General features: G+C 43.9%; 1 protein-coding gene across 1 annotated transcript in view; it reads right to left on the reverse strand.

Annotated features, from left to right (window-relative positions):
• The window catches only part of GHR (growth hormone receptor), a 293,486-nt gene extending 283,792 nt beyond the window's left edge, over nt 1-9,694 (reverse strand). Inside the window, exon 1 of the mRNA XM_068990483.1 lies at nt 9,617-9,694. The gene's annotated coding sequence lies outside the window, so the exon portion shown is untranslated. The remainder of the gene's footprint in view (nt 1-9,616) is intronic.
• Nucleotides 9,695-9,933: the final 239 nt, after the last annotated feature.

The following is a 9,933-nucleotide window of genomic DNA, read 5'->3' on the forward strand; positions in this document are numbered from 1 at the left end:
ATCAGTCTGATTTTGGTATTGACCATCTGGTGACGTCCATGTGTAGAGGCATCTCTTGTGTTGCTGGAAGAGCGTGTTTGCTATGACCTGTGCATTCTCTTGACAAAACTCTGTTAGCCTTTGCTCTACTTCATTTTGTACTCCAAGGCCAAACGTGCCTGTTACTCCATGTGTCTCTTGACTTGTCTCTTGACTACTTTTTCATTCCAATCCCCTAGGATGAAAAGGGTATTCTTTATTTGGTGTAAGTTCTAGAAGGTCTTGAAGGTCTGTACAGATGTTCAAAAAAGGTTTTAAAGACATGGATAATGATGGTGTGGTCACTCACCTAGAGCCAGACATTCTGGAGTGTGAAGTTAAGTGAGCCTTAGTACAAACAAAGTTAGAGGAGGTGATGGAATTCCAGCTCAGCTATTTCAAATCCTGGAAGATGATGCCGTCAAAGTGCTGCACTGAATATCTTAGCATATTTGGAAAACTCAGCAGTGGCCACAGGACTGGAAAAAGTCAGTTTTCATTCCAATCCCAAAGAAGAGAAATGCCAAAGAATGCTCAAACTACCGCACAATTGCACTCATTTCACACGCTAGCCAGGTAATGTTCAAAATCCTTCAAGCTAGGCTTTAGCACTATGTGAACTGAGAACTTCCAGATATAAAAGCTAGATTTAGAAAAGGCAGATGAACCAGAGCTCAAATTGCCAACATTCATTCGATCATAGAAATAGCACAGGATTCTAAAAACATATCTACTTCTGTATCACTGACTACGCTAAAGCCTTTGACTGTGTGGATCACAACAAACTGTGGAAAATTCTCAAACAGATGGAAATACCAGCATACCTTACCTTTTTCCTGAGAAACCTGCATGCAGGTCAAGAAGCACCAGTTAGAAACGGACATGGAGCAAACTGGTTCAAACTGGGAAAGGAATACGTCAAGACTATATACTGTCACCTTTCTAATTTAACTTCTATGCAGAGTACATCATATGAAATGCCGGGCTGGATTAATCACAAGCTGGAATCAAAGTTGCTGGGAGAAATATCAACAACTTCAGATATGCAGATGATACCACTCTAATGGCAGAAAGTCAAGATGAACTAAAGAGCCTCTTGAGGAGGGTGAAAGAGAAGAACAAAAAAAAAACAACCTGGCTTAAAACTCAAATTCAAAAAACTAAGATCACGGCATCCAGTCTCATCACTTCATGGCAAATAGGTGGGAGAAAGTGAAAAGAGTGATAGATTTTCTTTTCTTGGGCTCCAAAATCACTAGGGACAGTGACTGCAGTCATGAAATTAAAAGACATTCACTCTTCAGAAGGAAAGCTATGACAAACCTAGACAACATATTCAAAAGCAGAGACATCACTTTGCCAACAAAGGTCCATATAGTCAAAACTATAGTTATTCCAGTAGGCATGTATGGATATGAGAGTTAGACCAAAAAGAAGGCTGAGCACCAAAGAATTGATCCTTTCAAATTGTGGTGCTAGAGAAGACTCTTAAGGGTCCCTTGGATGGCAAGGAAATCAACCCTGAATATTCACTGGAAGGACTGATGCTGAAGCTGAAGCTCTAATACATTGGCCACCTGATGCAAAGAGCTGACTCACCCTGATAGCTGGGAAAGATTGAAGGCAGGAGGAGAAGGGGATGACAGAAGATGAGATGGTTGGATGGCATCACCGACCAACTGACATGAGATTGAGCAAACTCTGGGAGATAGTAAAGGACAGGGAAGCCTGGCATACTGCAGTCCATGGGATCGCAAAAACCCAGACATGACTTAGTGACTGAACGAAAACAACAATATCATTAGCAACATATCAGTATTTAATGTTTATTCTGTGACAAACAAAGATTGTTTTGCATATGTCCCTATTGGAAATATGGTGCTGCCCTGACTGCTGATAAAAAGAAATCCTTCCTCTTCATTCTGCTGCTCTTTCTTTAGTCTTTCTGACTTATTCGGTATAAAACTGGTGTCTTTTCTGTCATCATCATCTTGGCAAGGATCCTGGTATCTTCCCCCCTTATGGGAAGAAACCATTGTAGAGGGTTTGTCTTCAGGAATCTTTTCACAATTTCTCATTCATCTATGCTTTTCCAGGCTCTTCTTTACTTTGCTTTATCAAATTGAGGTTTCTCCTGGGTAACAATAATATAGCTTGAAAGATGTCCAAAGAAGCCACTGATAGGGTGAAGTGGGATCATATGCCATCATCCTGACCAAGGACAAAGCTGACATCTGACTGACAGCAGTCATAACTGGAAGTCTAACTGAGGACTCATCAGCCATCCTCAAACTTGAGATGAGGTATATTCTGCATCACAGTAGCACCTTCTAGTTTAACGAGCATGAGAAGAAAACTTTGTAAGACTCTGTTTTTGTAATGATCTCACTCTACATTTTTGACATGACCACTCAAAGATTAAAAAAAAAAGGTGGATATAATGTGATGCTTACTATGATAAAGGATATTTTTAAGCAAGAAAAAAAATGAGTTTTTCTATGCACCAATGACTTTTATCATATGTCTAATATACTAACAAGCATTAGTCACTCATTTGTTTTTGACTCTTTGTGAGCCCTTGGACCATCGCCTGCCAGGCCCCTCTATCCATGGGATTCTCTAGATAGAAATACTGGAGTTGGTTGTCATTCCCCTCTCCAGGAGATCTTCCTAACCCAGGGATTGAACCTGGATCACCAGCATTGCAGGCAGATTCTTTACCATCTGAGCCACCAGGGAAGCCCTATACTAAAGGAACAGAGAGGGATGCCTCTCTTAAGGTTTTTAATTATATATTACTTTAAATGTTTTATTCTGTAAACAACTGAGGATACAATCAAGGAGTTATTACAGCAAATGTCTAGCATAGCAGGCTGTCCACCATAGACCAATACATCAAAGCACCTGTTCAATTTGCAAGCCCTTTTGGTTCTAATGCTGACTGAGGGATTTATGGGGTACTTTCTACCACTGGTGCCAAATCTCCATGAAGTGAGCATTTTCCTTAGGATACATTTTCCACTTAGAAGCCCAGCCAGCTGGGGATAGACTTGTTTGTGTTTAAACAAATTCACAATCTAAGAAGTCTATTTCACTGGGATTATAATGACATTCTTCTAAAGAAAACTGACTGAAGTCTAGGCAATAACAAAAGATGCAAGCCCTAATCAGAGCAGTAAACACACCTGGAAGTTTTAAGGACTCTGTAGAAGAAATTATCTACTGATTTGGGAATGGAGTATTTGAAGGTGAGAGGCTAATTAAAAACACACAGCCCAACAATTTGACAAAATCATCGCCTTCCTATGAATCATTATTCAGTGAAATGGGGACCTGACCTAAGGGTTCAATTGCCTATATTAAAAGGTAGTAAGAAACACCCAACAAGGAAGTTGAGACTAAGCAATGACCCTCTCTGTCATCCTTCTTTTAAGAGTCTGGTACTCTTTATGGAATTTATTTAGTTCAAAGAAAAAACAACAACAAAAGAAAAGAAACTACTTCAGGAAGACCTCCTGCATTAGACTGGGAGCTGGAAGCATGGTTGTGATTACATTTTTATCTGTTTTACATAATTTATTTTTAAAAATTAATGGTAAGGGAAGAGAATCATTAAACAGTATTTCTTGATGCTTATATCCAAAATTGTTGCACACTGTTAAATAAATGATATAAATTATAGCTCGACTGTCCAAGGCAGCCCACATTAAGTCAATTAACACTCTTTCCACATGGCTGTGTCTACAGCATTCAGCAGAGTGAAACAATAAAAAAATGAATCACATTTATTTTGTGCTCTTGAGAATCCCACAGCCTAGCAAGGAAGACAGATATGTAAGAAGTAGACTAAGAGAGTGAAAATGAGTGAAATAGGTGTTCCTACTTCCCTGGTGGTTCAGATGGTAAAGCGTCTGTCTACAATGCGGGAGACCTGGGTTCGATCCCTGGGTCGGGAAGATTCCTTGGAGAAGGAAACAGCAACCCACTCCAGTACTCTTGCCTAGAAAATCCCATGGGTGGAGGAGCTTGGTGCAGGCTACTGTCCATGGGGTCGCAAAGAGTCGGGAATGACTGAGCCACTTCACTTCACTTCACAGATGTTCAAGCAAAGCCCAAAAAGATCTGAGAGAGAAATTCAATAATTTAATGGACGCAAATATAGCTCTGCAAAAAATCCTGAGATCATCTTGATAATTCCTCTCTTTTTGTTGTTTATTTGTTATTAACTTGTGGGAAATATGAGGCTCAAGAAAGTTAAGTAGTCTTCAAAAATTACAAAGCCTATTAGAAGCAGAGGTGAGGAGACCTAGGTTTCCTGACACCTACTTTATTTCACATTATGTCATCCTAACTGGCAGGTTTCTAATATAAAAGCAGAACTTTGGTTTAGAAATTATATATTCAAGTACTTATCAGTAGACCTGCTATATTTGAGGGAGGAGGGTGAATAAGAGGTAGGGAGTAGTGAAATAGATTTAAAAAATTGTTTTTATTGATGTATAGCTGATTTACAATATTGTGTTACTTTCAAGTGTACGGCAAAGTGGTTCAGATATATATATTATATATATATTTTTCAGCTTCTTTTTCCACACAGGTCATTACAATGAAATAGATTTTTGAACTTAAAAAAATGCATTTTATCATTGATTATTTCCTTCCTTTAAATGAGGAAAGAATAAAGCAAGGAAGAAAATGTAATATGGATGGAGACCTTAAAGCAAGGGGGATGGGTGAGGACTGTTACTGCACACACACACACACACACACACACACACACACACACACACACACACACACACGAGGGGGAGGGGCATGCCCAAGACTCGCACGGCCCCTTGCCCTGACTGAAGTTTGCACACAAGTCGGATCTTCTGATAGGCCCAGAAGTCAGTCTCTATCACAGGTTAGTTTTCTCTCTTTGTCAAGAAGAAATGGTCATTTCTTTCACATCCAGACTTGCTGATGTAAACAACACTGTCATCATCATCAAGCATAAACAGTTTCTGCAGGAAGACAGAAGAGTCTCAGCTGTGGCATATTCTCAGCTGGTGGCAGAGGAAACTCATAATTTAGTCGGGAAGCCTCAGCCGGATACACAAAAGAGAAATCAATCATAACAGATAGGTGTCTAATACCGAGTCCAGGTCGTAAATGCTACATGTGGAAACGCCTCTGTCCTGGCACAAAAATACTCACAGAGGAGAAAATACTCACAGGCAGTAGGCACAAAATATTCACAGAGGAGAAAAGTCATTCTCAGTGGAGTTAATTTGCATGTTGGTAGTACAGTTCAGACTCAAACTGGGCTCAGATGGGTCCCAAAGCTGTTGCCTTTACACCACACCCTCTCTCCTGTATGGATCAGCTTTGCTTCCTCTCTCCAAGGTGAGGACTTGGTAAGTGAGGAGTATCAGGGAGCTCCCTAAGTACTGAGATATAACTGCTCCAGACTTCCCTGCGGCATCAGCAAGCATTTTTCTCCAGAGGAAGACAAGGTGGTTGACTCAGTTCATGTCCTATTTGTACATCTTCAACCCCAGTTGCCTGAGGAAGTGTCTCTGTCTGATGTACTTTCACTTCATTTAGGGCCAGATAGCATAGTGTCTAGGACTTGGACAGAACAAGCCTTCAATAAATGCTGACTGCGATTACCAACTCACACTTGTGAAAAGAATATCTCACAACTTCATCTCTACCTGTCTGTAATGCACAGCTGCAATTTGCTCATTTTCAGAATATTCTACATCTGCTACTCAGGGCCTGGTATTCCTTGATAGTAAGAAATGAGAGAGCTGTATTCACTGCATGTAGAATTCTATTCACCTACACAGTATTACATTTTCCACAGACTCATTGGGAGTTCAGGCATGAGAAAAAGTCTTGAAACTATTATATCATAATGTTTTGACTGTGGATGATTAATACTCTGAAAAGAAATGAGTTGTTTACAGGTTTGAAATTAGTGAACAGTGTAATGAAATGGCTAAAAGAGCTCATGAATATTAATCTGATATAATTGGAAGGACTGATGCTGAGGCTGAAACTCCAATACTTTGGCCACCTCATGCAAAGAGTTGACTCATTGGAAAAAATCCTGATGCTGGGAGGGATTGGGGGCAGGAGGAAAAGGGGACAACAGAGGATTAGATGGCTGGATGACTCGATGGACATGAGTTTGAGTAAACTCTGGGAGTTGGTGATGGACAGGGAGGCCTGGTGTGCTGTGATTCATGGGGTCACAAAGAGTCGGACACGACTGAGCGACTGAACTGAACTGAACAGATGTAGAATGTCCAGGACTCGGGATTTCACATCTATGTTTTGGATGATATACATTAGGAAAGATGGTGAGAATGTGGACTCAAGGGCATATTGGTCAGGGCAGAAACGTGTGGCACTCCACAGTGGGTGAGGAACAACTCCGAGAACAGGCGAGAAAGAATTCAGGAAGAAGGAGCAGGCTATTTGTTCTCTATACAGCACTTGAAGGGATGAGAGATTAGATTCACTGTATGTGGTTCCAGTTTAGGCCAGTAAGCAGAAGAAAATGTTGATTCAGTACAGGAAGACCTTTCTAGTCATGAATCTCTCCTAGAAAAGACTGGCTAGTGAGGAAGCAAGATTTTCATCTGATTATTTCCAAGAAGAGCTCAGCTGGTCCACTAATAGGGATGGCTCTGAAGTGGTGGTTCTTGCCCTTGGTAGGGAGTTACCTCTAAAGTCAGTGATCATACTAATCAACCATGTTATTGAGTATATTCTTTATACTGTCCCAGGTTTAAAAAAAAAAATCACTTTACCAAAAAGACATCCTGTACTGCCTTGTTTACCCAGCTAGCAAAGGTATGACTCTAGCCTTAGAACACTTCGATTCTTATCAACTCAAGATTCAGAAAATGATTAGGTGATTTGAAAACTCTTATTATTTAAGTCACTACCACAATTTATAGGGTTTTCTTTTTCAAAAAGAAAAAGAGGTGTTTTGTATGGACATATGTGAACACACACACAAAATAGAAATTATTTTCATTATTGACATACTTTTTAAAAATGTATTCTCTGAAAGTAGACCGAAACTCTGGAATTGTGCAGTTTACCAGTGGAATGTCCAGAAGCTTAAGGTTAGTAGATTTTAAAAATACAGCCCATGCCTTTTTAGTAAGCTAACCATTATGCTGTGCCTTATTCTCAGTGTATCACTCAGATCTGTCTTTATATTAACAATGCTTACTAGCAGATAGCCAAAAAGGTTTGCCAAGTTGGACCAACTTTATGATTTGTTTCCATGTTGGGGTGCTTCATGTGCTTGGCAGAAGCAGACTGCAACGAGGGTTCATTTATTACATTATGCTATAAACATTATGTCTTGAGCTAACAAGATACTCAATATGACAATTCCATAGGTTACTAAGCACTATAAACATCTGTTAACACAGGCACCAGAGATAGCACAGAGAAGGCGTCTAATAATAGAATCCATTTTAAAAGTTTATGATGTGGAGTCTGCTGTTTAAAAACTAACAATCAAAAGCATAGCCCCAAACTCTGCCTAGAACAAATATTTTCCAGGCAAAGTTATGCTCAGTTTGAAACAAAAAATGCATTGGTGTCGTCACTTTGTCAATGCATTTATAGATTTTCATTTCACACCTCTGCCCATGAAGTGCTGGTTGTTCATGCTATTCAGGAGATTTAAACTGTAATTTCCCTGTGATATATTTACTCCAAAAGAAAAACTGAATGTTGACTCACCAACTTTCCTTAGACTCATGTGAAGCAAGAAGTTTACAAGAGGGAGGAAGAAGATGAGAGATGGGACATACTTAAGCCAAAAATGAACTTTTCCAATGGTCTCTGGCTTAAAACACATCCTTCCAGCTCCATCTAAAGTCTATCTGAAGGGAAACCATCAATGACCCAGACTTCTTGAAATCTAATCTGGCAACACTGAGCCCTGCATTTCTCAGAAAGAAACAATCCTCAATCACAGAAAAGATAGAACCAACAACTCTTGTCCACTAAATTTTATTTCGTTTCTATCCAGCATTTTAATTTCTAGAAATGTTTCAATACTAGTTACCTGCAAAGTCTATATAGCCTGGAATCCCCAGAGAAGAGGACTTCCAAGATGACAACAACTGCTCAGGGCACAGAACTGCCACGGTGAGGAAAGGTGGGTGCCTTTCCAGGCACACACACCAGGGAGTCTAAACTCCGCAGAGACTGGCTACTGCACGCTGGGAATCTCAGATCCACCGATCCAAACTGCGTCCGCGACTCGGGGCTTCTGGACGCACACATTCACACATCTCCTAGACCCTCAGTCCTCCTGTGCAGGTCTCCTGAGAGCTCCAGAAACCTCTACCACCAGCCCTTGGATGGCAAAGGGATTAGTATTTTAAAGTCTGTGGTACTTAAACCCCGTTCAGCAACTCCTGCGACTTCCCAACCCTCTGGCTTCCCGTTACCTTTCCCTGTCCCATCCAAGGTCTTCTGGCGGCACAAACAGAGGGGCCGAACCTCTCCGGCCTCCTCCCCACAACGCCCCCGCACACCCTACTGGCTCAGGCTCCGACACACCCCCCACCCCCAGGAGCACACATGGGCGCACACTCACAGCGCGCACGTAAACACCTATTCAGCACGCAGACCCCGCAACCGGCCACCGACACCCGCAGCGCGGCCCCAACAGGCGTACCCCCCTGCTCCGGGTTATGTACAAAGCACTCACCCCAAAATAGACTTCCCTGTGCACCCGCAAGTCGGTGACCCTGCTCAGCACCCTCCCACTGAGCACCGCCAGACTCTTCACCCCAGATCCGACACTATCCCACTCACCCGCGGCTCTCTTGCCTCGAGCAGTTCTGTCAAAACTTTGAGCCTGGTCGATTTCATAACCACAAGTGTGTCCAGGACTGGAGGAGCTCGGCTCGCCACGATCTCCACCCACCTCAGCTCATGCGGACTGCTGGCCGTGACTCTAGCCCCAGCTCCGTCGGTGCCAATGTCCCGGTTGCAGCCTGCACAAACGCACCAAGGGTGGTGCGCTTTGCGGAGCAGCGCGAGGGGTAGAGGGGCACAACCGGACCACCTCCTCTCTCTTGCCCTTTCCCCGCGCAGCCTGGGACCTCTCCTCGCTCAGCAACCGAGCCTCTGCAGTTCCTGCCCCAGCCTGGCTGACCGATGGTGTCAAACAGAAACGCTCGCAAAACTTCTAAGACTTGAACAAAACTGGATTCAAAGGAAGCCCCTCCAGGCACCGCAAACACGGGTGGGTGGAGGCGCCAGCGTGGGGTGGCTCGCCTGTCACCCCTAACTCCCTGATGCCCCCCACTAACTTACAGAAACACACACACATACACACGTCCAGAGCGTGGATCGGGTTACAACTACCCACCAGCTGAAAACAACTTCTTGGCGAGGAGGAGGGGCCCACCGCCAACCCCCAAGTCACCAGGACAAAAATTATCAGTGTAAATACGTAAGACAGATTCCCCAGTTTTCATAAACAACTGGCGTCCCAGGCTCCACTCCCAGGCCCCCCGACACAACAGTGGAAAAGTAACAGCCCGATCCCGGACCTCCCTTCCAGTACCTCCGAGCCTCGCCTCGGGAGAGAGAGCGCGGTTCGCGTCCGCGCTGGGGCCCAGGGCGCGGGGCCCTGCGGCCCCCCGGGTCCCTGCCGCCGCCTCGGCTCAGCAGCCGCCGCCGCCGCCGCCGCCGCTGCAGCAGCCTCCGCTGCCGCCGCCGCCGCCGGCGCTGCTCCCCAGACCGCCTCCTCTTCCCATGGCTGCGCCCTGCTCCGCGGCTCGCAAGCTGTCAGGCTCGGGGAGGGGGGAGGGGGCGGGGTGAGCCGGGAAGGGAGGCTGGGAGGGGAGGGGTGGGAACCGGCGGCCGCCGTTCACCAGGGGT

The sequence above is a fragment of the Capricornis sumatraensis genome, chromosome 18, assembly GCF_032405125.1.
Source record: "Capricornis sumatraensis isolate serow.1 chromosome 18, serow.2, whole genome shotgun sequence".
Lineage (NCBI taxonomy): Eukaryota > Metazoa > Chordata > Mammalia > Artiodactyla > Bovidae > Capricornis > Capricornis sumatraensis.